Here is a 10,535-nt window from a genome sequence, read left to right as displayed (position 1 = left end):
CATTATGAAGAGTGATCACTCTGATCACTCTTCATAACATTCTGGAGTATATGCAAATTGCCATCATACAAAATGAGTCAGCAGACTTTGTGAAAATGTATATGTGTCATTCTCAAAACTTTTGGCCAAGAACAGCTCAAATAAGCAAAGAGAAACGACAGTCCGTCATTACTTGAAGACATGGTCATTCAATACTGAAAATTTCAAGAACTTCAATTGCAGTTGCAAAAACCATCAAGCACTATGATGAAACTGGCTCTCATGAGGACCGCCACAGGAATGGAAGACCCAGAGTTACCTCTGCTGCAGAGGATAAGTTCATTAGAGTTAACTGTCTCTCATGAGGACCACCACAGGAAAGGAAGATCCAGAGTTACTTCTGCTGCAGAGGATAAGTTCTAGACTTAACTGCACCTCAGATTGCAACCCAAATAAATGCTTCACAGAGTTCAAGTAACAGACACATCTCAACATCAACTGTTCAGAGGAGACTGTGTAAATCAAGCCTTCATGGTCAAATTGCTGCAAAGAAACCACAAATGGTATTTATTTATTTAACCAGGAAAAGCCCATTGAGACACAGTCTCTTTTTCAAGGGAGACCTGGCCAAGAAGGCAGCAACAATCAATACATTACATAATTAAAACATACAACTACATGATCCAGCCTAAAAATAGCATTTACACTCCTCTGTAACAGAGTCTCCCATCAAAATTTAAAATCAGTGGCCCTAACATATCTAGATAAAGCATGGATTGTAGACTATTCCATGCCTCTGGTGCACAAGAAGAGAAGGCAGTCTTGCCTAATACTGTGAATGTTCTGGGGACTTTAAGTAGCAACACCTAGCAGACCAGGTATGGTAACTGCTGGTGGTGAAGGAGACCAGACTACAGAGGTAAAGAGGGACCAATGTTTCTGAGTCTAGCTACAGTAGCAACAATTCATGGTCAACTGAATAAAAGGCCTTTGATAAATCCACAAACAGAGCAGCACAATGTTGCTTTTTATCAAGTGCATTAATGATGTCGTTTGCCACTGCCATAGCTGCAGTTGTGGTGCTGTGCCCCGATCTAAAGCCAGACTGAACCCCGCTCAGTATGTTCTTTTCAATGAAGACATTTTTTAAAACTGTGAGCTCACTAGGGATTCATAGACTGGCCAGGATAGGGAGTTTGGAGATAGGACGATAGTTATTAGCATCTGAGGGATCTCCACCCTTTAGCAGTGGGAGGACATAAGCTGATTTCCAAATGCTGGGTATGGAATTGGTCAAGAGACTCAAGTTGAAAATGTGTGCCACAGGTTCAGTAATAATACCAGCTGCTATCTTTAAGAGGTAGGGGTCCAGCTGTCTGGACCTGCAGACTTTTTAGTGTCTATAGCCTTTAGTGCTTTATAGACCTCAGTATAAGAAACAGGCTAAAAGTTAAAATGGTTCACATGAGGGCCTATATCATAGTTGACTGTAACAGAGCTTACGTTAGAGGCCTGGGTCCCACCATTATCAAAAACTAAAGGAAACCAATAAGAAGAGGAGACTTGCTTAGGCCAAGAAACATGAGCAATGGACATCAGACCGGAGGAAATCTGTCCTTTTGGTCTGATGAGTACAAATGAGACGCAGAGTAGGTGAACGGATGATCTCCGCATGTGTGGTTCCCACCGTGAAGCATGAAAAAGGAGGTGTGATGGTGTGGGGGTGCTTCGCTGGTGACACTGTCTGTGATTTATTTAGAATTCCTGGCTACCATAGCATTCTGCAGTGATATACCATCCCATCTGATTTGCACTTAGTGGGACTATCATTATTTTTTAACAGGACAATGACCCCATACACCTCCAGGCCGTGTAAGGGCTATTTGACCAAGAAGGAGAGTGATGGAGTGTTACATAAGATGACCTGGCCTCCGCAATCACCCGATCTCAACCCAATTGAGATGGTTTGGGATGAGTTGGACTGCAGAGCGAAGGAAAAGCAGCCAACAAGTGCTCAGCGTATGTGGGAACTCCTTCAAGACTGTAGGAAAAGCATTCCAGGTGAAGCTGGTTGAGAGAATGCCAAGAGTGTGCAAAACTGTCATCAAGGCAAAGGGTGGCTCTTTGAAGAATCTCAAATGTAAAATATATTTAGATTTGTTTTAACACATTTTTGGTTACTACATGATTCCATGTGTGTTTTTTCATAGTTTTGATGTATTCAGTATTATTATATAATGTAGAAAATTGTAAAAATAAAGAACAACCCCTGAATGAGCGAGTGTCCAAACTTTTGACTGGTACTAATATATATATATATATATATATATATATACATACATATATACACTGCTCAAAAAAATAAAGGGAACACTTAAACAACACAATGTAACTCCAAGTCAATCACACTTCTGTGAAATCGAACTGTCCACTTAGGAAGCAACACTGATTGACAATACATTTCACATGCTGTTGTGCAAATGGAATAGACAACAGGTGGCAATTATAGGCAATTAGCAAGACACCCCCAATAAAGGAGTGGTCCTGCAGGTGGTGACCACAGACCACTTCTCAGTTCCTATGCTTCCTGGCTGATGTTTTGGTCACTTTTGAATGCTGGCGGTGCTTTCACTCTAGTGGTAGCATGAGACTGAGTCTACAACCCACACAAGTGGCTCAGGTAGTGCAGCTCATCCAGGATGGAACATCAATGCGAGCTGTGGCAAGAAGGTTTGCTGTGTCTGTCAGCGTAGTGTCCAGAGCATGGAGGCGCTACCAGGAGACAGGCCAGTACATCAGGAGACGTGGAGGAGGCCGTAGGAGGGCAACAACCCAGCAGCAGGACCGCTACCTCCGCCTTTGTGCAAGGAGGAGCAGGCGGAGCACTACCAGAGCCCTGCAAAATGACCTCCAGCAGGCCACAAATGTGCATGTGTCTGCTCAAACGGTCAGAAACAGACTCCATGAGGGTGGAGGTGGGGGTTGTGCTTACAGCCCAACACCGTGCAGGACGTTTGGCATTTGCCAGAGAACACCAAGATTGGCAAATTTTCCACTGGCGCCCTGTGCTCTTCACAGATGAAAGCAGGTTCACACTGAGCACCAGTGACAGACGTGACAGTCTGGAGACGCCGTGGAGCACGTTCTGCTGCCTGCAACATCCTCCAGCATGACCGGTTTGGCGGTGGGTCAGTCATGGTGTGGGGTGGCATTTCTTTGGGGGGCCGCACAGCCCTCCGTGTGCTCGCCAGAGGTAGCCTGACTGCCATTAGGTACCGAGATGAGATCCTCACTCCTTGTGAGACCATATGCTGGTGCGATTGGCCCTGGGTTCCTCCTAATGCAAGACAATGCTAGACCTCATGTGGCTGGAGTATGTCAGTTGTTCCTGCAAGAGAAAGGCATTGATGCTATGGACTGGCTCGCCCGTTCCCCAGACCTGAATCCAATTGAGCACATCTGGGACATCATGTCTCGCTCCATCCACCAACGCCATGTTGCACCACAGACTGTCCAGGTCTGGCAGGAGATCCCTCAGGAGACCATCCGCCACCTCATCAGGAGCATGCCCAGGCGTTGTAGGGAGGTCCTACAGGCACGTGGAGGCCACACACACTACTGAGCCTCAATTTGACTTGTTTAGAGGACATTACATCAAAGTTGGATCAGCCTGTAGTGTGGTTTTCCACTTTAATTTTGAGTGTGACTCCAAATCTAGACCTCCATGGGTTGACACATTTGATTTCCATTGATAATTTTTGTGTGATTTTGTTGTCAGCACATTCAACTATGTAAAGAAAAGTATTTAATAAGAATATTTAATTCATTCAGATCTAGGATGTGTTATTTTAGTGTTCCCTTTATTTTTTTGAGCAGTGTACTACTGTTAAAAAGTTTGGGGTCACTTAGAAATGTCCTTGTTTTTGAAAGAAAAGCAACTTTTTTGCCCATTTAAAATAGTGTCATCTATCCAATGTTGACATTGATGCTGGTGGTTTGCGGGTACTATTTAATGAAGCTGCCAGTTGAGGACTTGTGAGGCATCTGTTTCTCAAACTAGACACTAATGTACTTGTCCTCTTGCTCAGTTGTGCACCGGGGCCTCCCACTCCTCTTTCTATTCTGGTTAGGGCCAGTTTGCGCCGTTCTGTGACGTGAGTTGTACCCAGCATTGTACGAGATCTTCAGTTTCTTGGCAATTTCTCGCATGGAATAGCCTTCATTTCTCAGAACAAGAATAGACTGACAGATTTCAGAGCCTGTAATCAAACCTGTAATCAAACCAACAAATGCTGATGCTCCAGATACTCAACTAGTCTAAAGAATGACAGTTTTATTGCTTCTTTAATCAGAACGAGAGTTTTCAGCTGTGCTAACATCATTCTAAAAGGGTTTTCTAATGATCAAATAGCCTTTTAAAATGCTAAACTTGGATTAGCACAACGTGACATTGGAACACAGTTGGTTGCTGATAATGGGCCTCTGTATGCCTATGTAGATATTCCATAAAAAAGCTGCTGTTTCCAGCTAGAATAGTCATTTACAACATTAACAATGTCTACACTGTATTTCTGATCAATTTGATGTTATTTTAATGGAAAAAATATGCTTTACTTTCAAAAACAAGGACATTTCTAAGTAACCCCATGCCTTTGAACGTGTGTGTGTGTGTGTGTGTGTGTGTGCGTGTGAAAGAAAACAGAAGAAAAAAGAGAGGAAGCTACAGTTGAAGTCGGATTGAGGTCAGGGCTTTGTGATGGCCACTCCAATACCTTGACTTTGTTGTCCTTAAGCCATTTTGCCACAACTTTGGAAGTATGCTTTGGGTCATTGTCCATTTGGAAGACCCATTTGCGACCAAGATTTAACTTCCTGACTGATGTCTTGAGATGTTGCATCAATATATACACATAATGTTCCTGCCTCATGATGCCATTTATTTTCTGAAGTGCAGCAGTCCCTCCTGCAGCAAAGCACCCCCACAACATGATAGTGCCACCGCTGTGGTGTTCTTCGGCTTGCAAGCATCCCCATTTTTCCTACTAACATAACGATTGTCATTTTGGCCAAACAGTTCTATTTTTATTTCATCAGACCAGAGGACATTTCTCCAAAAAGCACGATTTTTGTCCCCATGTGCAGTTGAAAACCGTAGTCTGGCTTTTTTATGCGGTTTTGAAGAAGTGGCTTCTTCCTTGCTGAGCAAGGTTATGTCGATATAGGACTCGTTTTACTGTGGATAGAGATACTTTTGCACCTGGGATTGATTTGCACTTTTCGCACCGGGTGTTGCCAGAATAACAACCTATCCCTCAACGTCACCAAGACTAAGGAGATTGTGGACTACAGGAAAAGGAGGACCGAGCACTCCCCCATTCTCATCGACGGGGCTGTAGTGGAGCAGGTTGAGAGCTTCAAGTTCCTTGGTGTCCACATCAACAACAAACTAGAATGGTCCAAACACACCAAGACAGTCGTGAAGAGGGTACGACAAAGCCTATTCCCCCTCAGGAAACTAAAAGATTTGGCATGGGTCCTGAGATCCTCAAAAGGTTTTACAGCTGCAACATCGAGAGCATCCTGACCGGTTGCATCCCTGGCTGGTAGGCAATTGCTCGGCCTCTGACCACAGAGGGTAGTGCGTATGGCCCAGTACATCACTGGGGCTAAGCTGCCTGCCATCCAGGCAGTGTCAGAGGAAGGCCCTAAAATTTGTCAAAGACCCCAGCCATAGACTGTTCTCTCTACTACCGCATGGCAAGTGGTACCGGAGTGCCAAGTCTAGGACAAAAATGCTTCTCAACAGTTTTTACCCCCAAGCCATAAGACTCCTGAACAGGTATCAAATGGCTACCCAGACTATTTGCATTGTGTGACCCCCCCCCCCAACCCCTCTTTCTACGCTGCTACTCTCTGTTTATCATATATGCATAGTCACTTTAACTATACATTCATGTACATACTACCTCAATTGGGCCGTCCAACCAGTGCTCCCGCACATTGACTAACCGGGCTATCTGCATTGTGTCCCACCCACCACCCCCTCTTTTACACGACTGCTACTCTCTGTTCATCATATGTGCATAGTCACTTTAACCATATCTACATGTACATACTACCTCAATCAGCCTGACAAACCGGTGTCTGTATGTAGCCTCGCTACTTTTATAGCCTCGCTACTGTTATATAGCCTGTCTTTTTACTGTTGTTTTATTTCTTTACCTACCTATTGTTCACCTAATACCTTTTTTGCACTATTGGTTAGAGCCTGGAAGTAAGCATTTCACTGTAATACCTGTTGTATTCGGCGCACATGACAAATACATTTTGTTTTGATTTAAAGCCATGACATAATTTTCTGGAATTTTCCAAGCTGTTTAAAGGCACAGTCAACTTAGTGTATGTAAACTTCTGACCCACTGTAATTGTGATACAGTGAATTATAAGTTAAATAATCTGTCTGTAAACAATTGTTGGAATAATGACTTTGTGTCATGCACAAAGTAGATGTCCTAACCAACTTGCCAAAATTATAGTTTGTTAACAAGAGTGGTTGAAAAACGAGTTTTAATGACTCCAAGCTAAGTGTTTGTAAACTTCTGACTTCAACTGTATTTAAAGGGTTGGTGCCAGTACCACATTTACGATGTGCTTCTTGTGAACGTTGGCCTTGTTAGCACGCGAGGAAGCCCAGCTGTACTCTACTGCTTTGTTGCGTCCTGAGAGAGGCGGTGGAGAGTTAGAAAGGGAGAAGACAGGAGGTGGGGCTCCGATAGTAGCTCATTGATTACAGTAGGGCTGGGTTACTTTCTATTTCCTAGTTTCAAAAGGGTGCATGTTGTTAACTAGCCGTCGTGGAAAAGTGAACTGCGATGTCTTCTATTGCTTCCCTTAACCAGCAGCGTGTGTGTGTAACCTTCCGGTTCTAACTTTTTCCGAGGCAACAAATCAGCAGGCATGGAAACGATGGTATTGGAGCTCATGTAAACTTTATTTTTTATTTCTGTGACAGACAATTACACACCGCAGTGTTAGTTGACTTTTGGCTTCTCTCAAACTCCATTAATTCCATCAGCATGAAACAGTCATTATTCAGAAACAACATTATTCTTGTTTTGATCGTATAGTATTTTAACATGTTTTCTTAATTCATATGAGCTCCATGTAAAATTATCAAATAACCGTAGACAACACATTCATTCACATACTTGGGACAGACAATAACATGCACTGCAGTGTTAGTTGACTTATGGCTTCTCTCACACTCCTACAACAGAAAAGGATAACTCAACAAAAATGTTGAACCTTCTATGTTTGGGGCGCACATGTTGAAAACAAGCTAGCTAACAGTGTACATGGCTAACAGGACAAGAGCTAGCACAGCTAACAAGTTAGCATGAAAACTTGGTTAAAACAACCATAATACACTTTAGATTACAATAAATCTTAATGTCATTACATTGTACGTTAGTTCATACATATTCTGTGCCAATTTGGATGTAATTATATCAAAATAAAGTGCCTTTAACTGGGAAAGGAGTGGAGAAGCATTTCCTACCAACCATAAATTCCATCAGCATGAAACAGTCTGAGGGAAAATCATGGTAAAAAATAATACAGGAGCTATGGTGCAGTACCGTCAACCAACCACATGACGTCAGTCAAGTACCCATGAATGAAACCTGTCAATAGGAATTATTGAAAATATAAGACCTATTCAAACATGAACTCAATTACATGAAGTCACTGCTTATGAAACACATTTTTGCGAACCTCACAAATAAAACAGGATATGATATATTTCTTACTCTGTTTTTGTGTGTGTTTGACTAGGTCCCCTCTCTGACTTTCTCTGGTTGTGTCCCCCAGGTTCAGAGGTGATTGTTGGGGTGAATAAGTATCGTCTGGAGAAAGAGGTGTCTGTGGATGTGCTGGCTTTTGACAACACCAACATACACAACAAGCAGATTGACTAACTAAAGAAGGTCCGTGTCATACTCACCCCAAGACTCAATGTGTAAAATGACCCAACCAGTCCTCAAGCCCTCTTACGTTCATTTCTCCAAATATGTACCTGCTGCTGGGCCTGGGAGGCAACACACACACACACACACACACGTGCTCGGCTCTTTGGGCCTGGTAGACCCTTCGGTGGGTCAGTCAGAGAGCATAGATAATGGCTCTACAGGAGTAGTATGATAGTCTAAATAGTCCAGACCTCTAGGAAACATAAGAGATTCCTGGTAAGTACATGTCATATAACATTAGCCGTGTATTGTTGGCCTACAATGCTTCAATGCATCAAAGCTGAGGCCATGTTTTTCTTGACCTTGCTACATAATCCTAATCATACCAAAAGGATAACAACCTCTTGGAACCTGGGGAGATGTTCTTATCTTGATATCTCATCAGTCTGACAACCTCTGACCAGTAACACTACAAATAGGTTTTCCTAGATTTTTTATTTTTTTTAATCCTCAAGGGATATGTATTAAGCTGACAAAAGGTTAGACTTTGAATTGGTTAAACTTTGAAGTGTGAAGTGAAAGTTCAACTGAAAGATTAAAAAGAATGATGCCTTTATGATTATATTGTTTACCAGTTGTTTACATTACACCAGAATGCGCTGATCTTCCTTGAATTATTTTCATCTCTACAAAGAATAATGTAATAACTCCATAGCCAACGGTGGTTCAGTATACAACAAACAGTTGCCTATGATATTGAAATGTATGGGGTTCCCCCCCATAATAACACCTATTTCTCTAAATAATAGCATTTTGCTAAATTAAGGAATAGAAAGCTCAAAAGCCCGAGCTCCAGAGCAATGGTTGGATAGTCAAAGGGGATGCAACATTCAGAAAACACTGCTGCAACGTACGGCGTCTGTTACATACGGCGTCTGTTCGTGTGGTTTCAATAGACACCCAAAGTTACTGTTGAGTACAACTACAACCCGGGTCTGTCTTCACTCCCCATGGTACAAATGTATCTTCCTCATAAAAGAGATTCTATTATTTTAGAAGAGATTTAGGTTAAACCAAAAGTTGCTATAAACACAGCTAACTGTTGATTGTCACATTGATAATCCATATCTCCCCGTAGGAACCAGAGAGTGATCCCTAGTCAGAAAGGACACATTATTCTTTCTCAAAATCCCCCATCTCTTGATCGACTGGTTTGAAGGAACACATTGTTCTCTCTAACAGTAGTTTCCCCCAAACGACCGGCTAATCTAAGGGAATAGACATGAGATAATAACAGGGTTAATGAAAATGTATTATTTGTGACAAGAAATGTTGATTTAAAGCCTATGATTAGATTTGTTAAATTTGAACAACACTGCTTATTCTTGTCATTTCCACTCTCGATCAACATCTTTACCAGCACTATCACCCTAATCATTTTATTATATTATGAATAGAATACATTTCTGTTTCAGTTTTATTTGATTTTTTTGTCCATGAAATATAACATTAAGGCCGAATCATGAGACTTGAGGTCGGGAGAGAATTAAAATGAATGGATTTCATAAAGATGGTGTGTAACAATAATCTTACCCAACAAGACCATGCCACAAAACAAACCCTCATTGTCTTACAGTACATACTTTTGATGCATTCTTGCCCATGCCGATTAATCAAATAGCCTGTTGATAGCCCTATGATCCTGGTCAATTTAACCAGCCTGAATCAAGACCCAGATTTATCAGTAGACTCTTGTCTATCAGCTTCCGTATGAAAGTCAGGAGTTCAAGCTCAATTTTAAAGCTTTCTCAGCAGTTTTATGTTAAAATGGAAATGTGTCTTTGGCTTCTTGATTTTTCCACCTCAATCACAGGAATGCCAAAAATGGAGACTAAATCCCACAACACATACTTAACATACAGATGTCTAGGTAAGCCATCATCATAATGTATAATCTTGTCTTCACTGATTAGCGCACACCCACTAGCAGACGCATTTTCCAGATAGTTTTTTAAATGGTAGATAAACGCTTTGTGTTCCATATTTCCAAAAACCATCGATGCATTCAACTGCAACTGAGGTTCAGAAAAGTGATCTATATCATCGTTCTGTATTGATTATGGTATGAATGGTATGTTTTCTTCTTCTTCCTTCTGATTGTGCTTCCTATAGTCATAATCAAGGCTGGCTGGTGTTATTTACAATTGGATTTGTATTCTGTCATCTTCACTTTGTCTACAGATGACGATGGGAAGCAGATTTACCTCATTTTTAGCATGATCATGTCCTTTTCCCTGATCCTGTGATTCTAATGCTGATCCCTTATTTATGTCACTTGTTAAATCCACTTCAATCAGTGTAGATGAAGGGGAGGAGACGGGTTAGGTCACGCTATGCCCTTATATGGAGCTTGATGTCACAGATGAAAGTTTTTTTGGGGGGGAGAAGGAGCTGATAGAGTTGATAGTTAGGCATATTGCAGGTAAAGATAGTTATGCAAAGTGGAAAAAGAGATGGCAGCAAGCTAGTGTTCGGTCCCTGGATGCACTTTATACAGAAAATCAAGGGAAGATGGCACCAAATGTCACT

Source organism: Oncorhynchus kisutch, linkage group LG21, assembly GCF_002021735.2.
Source record: "Oncorhynchus kisutch isolate 150728-3 linkage group LG21, Okis_V2, whole genome shotgun sequence".
NCBI classification, from domain to species: Eukaryota; Metazoa; Chordata; class Actinopteri; order Salmoniformes; family Salmonidae; genus Oncorhynchus; species Oncorhynchus kisutch.
Note: the sequence above shows the minus strand (reverse complement) of the source record.